We start from the raw sequence: 2097 nt of genomic DNA, 5'->3' as shown, positions 1-2097 counted from the left end.
CCAGCGTGAGTTTTAAGCCACCGGGTCCGGGACGCGAACCGCAGTCGACTATGTGGGAGTCCAGCGACATAGCCATTATGCTAACTGCTGGTTCCCAGATTCTGCCACTGTTACTTAGTGGAAACAGGCACTGTCTTAAGTCAGGACATGGTACTCAGCTGACTAGCAAGGCCAAGTTTCAGGTTTTTGGGACAGAGATCTGGGGATCCATATTTCTTGTTCTACTAACATGCAAGTGACATTGGTAAAATCAATTCATTTTTCTGGGACCAGCAGTTAGTGAAATGGCTATGTCGCTGGACTCCCATGTGGTCGACTGCGGTTTGAGTCCCGGACACGGTGGCTTAAACTCATGCCGGGCGTGTGTGCGTGCATGCCCAAGATCCCAAGAGGAGAATGGAGGAGAAGGGATTGCGGCGTGACCATCCCCCCTGGGGGGTGATTTCTCGCTTTCTGTCTCTCTGTCTCTTTCTGTCTGTCTGGTGAGCACACGTGCCCTATAGCAAGAACCTCTCAAAAAAAAAAAATCAATTCACTTTTCTGAGCTATTTATCCTCTATCAATTGGGGGGATTCTCTACTCAACAAGGCTGCTTGAAGAATTAATTACAATATATAGTGAACTGACACCCCCAATCATCATAAACAAATTCATTAATTTTTTTTTTAATGTAGTGATGGTCTTAGGGGAAAACAATGCAACTTGAGGCAGAAAAGCAAGGGAATGGAGAAATTCTAAACAAACACATGCCAGGGGGTGTCAGTTCGCTATATATTGTAATTAATTCTTCAAGCAGCCTTGTTGAGGTGAGAATCCAAAGGAAGAACAAAAATTATGGGCCAGCAGGCAGTGTCGTGGTTAAGGCACTGGATTCCCACATGGCCAGTTATGGTTCAAATTCTGGACGAGGCAGCTTGAAAAATCATACTGGGCAAAATGCACATAGGCGGTCCAGAATTTGAACCATCACTGGCCATGTGGGAATCCAGTGCCTTAACCACGACACTGCCTGCTGGCCCATAATTTTTGTTCTTCCTTGAATTCTCACCTTATAGTGTCGTCTAAAAGTTCACAAAAATCTTAGAGGATAGAGAACCAGCAGTTGGCGTAATGGCTATGTCGCTGAACTCCCACGTGGTTGGCATTCTGGACCCGGTGGCTTAAAACTCACGCCGGGCACGTGTGTGTGTGTGTGTGTGTGCGTGCGTGCGTGCGTGCCCACGATCCCAAGAGGAGAATGGAGGAGAAGGGATTGCGGCGTGACCATCCTCCCTGGGGGGTGATTTCTCGCTTTCTGTCTCTCTGTCTCTCTCTATCTTTCTGGTGAGCACACACACCCTATAGCCAAAACCTCTCCAAATAAATAAATAAATAAATAACACCTTCTAGTTTGGGGCTAGCTGCAGTTGGCTGACTGTGGTTGTAGTCTTGAACCTGGCGGCTGACTTTCTCACTTTCCCTTTCTCTGTCTCTCAATCTCTCTCTGGTCAAATGGAAAAATCATACCAATAATAAATAAATAAATCTCTAAAGCAATAATAATAACAAATGGAATTAAGTAAATAATTATTTAAAGGTTAAGTTAAATTAAAACAAAACAAAACAAAAACAACCTTCTAGTTTTTAGCCCGCAGGTGGTGTGGCAATGAAGGCAATGAGCTTTCACATAGCCTGCTTTGCAGTTTGAATCCCAGATCTGGAGGCTTGAAAATTACTCTGAGCACCAGGTGCATGAGTGCCCATAAATCCTGAAATGAGACCGGAGGAAAAGGGATTGTGGCATGGCCATCCCCTTTCAGGATGATTTCTCACTTTCTCTCTCTTTCTTTCTCTCCCTGTCTCTCTCCATCAAGCACACACACCCTATAGCAAACTAAAACAACAGCAACCCAAACCCAAAACTTCCAATTTGTGGGATCAGCAGTTAGTGTAATGGCTATGTCACTGGACTCCCACGTAGTCGACCACGGTTCAAGTTCCGGACCCGGTGGCTTAAACTCATGCGCGCGTGCGTATGTGCCCAAGATCCTGAGAGGGGAATGGAGGAGAAGGGATTGCGGCGTGACCATCCCCCCGGGGGGGGATTTCTCACTTTCC

General features: G+C 46.1%; 1 protein-coding gene across 1 annotated transcript in view; it reads left to right on the top strand.

The window, feature by feature from the left end:
* Positions 1-2097, top strand: part of LOC102469671 (cytochrome P450 4F6-like) — a 24081-nt gene that overhangs the window by 12513 nt on the left and 9471 nt on the right. The gene's annotated exons all lie outside the window — the stretch shown is intronic.

The sequence above is a fragment of the Tupaia chinensis genome, unplaced genomic scaffold, assembly GCF_000334495.1.
Source record: "Tupaia chinensis unplaced genomic scaffold, TupChi_1.0 Scaffold139785_1, whole genome shotgun sequence".
Lineage (NCBI taxonomy): Eukaryota > Metazoa > Chordata > Mammalia > Scandentia > Tupaiidae > Tupaia > Tupaia belangeri.
The sequence above is the reverse complement of the archived record's forward strand: the minus strand, read 5'-3'. Positions and strand labels throughout refer to the sequence as shown.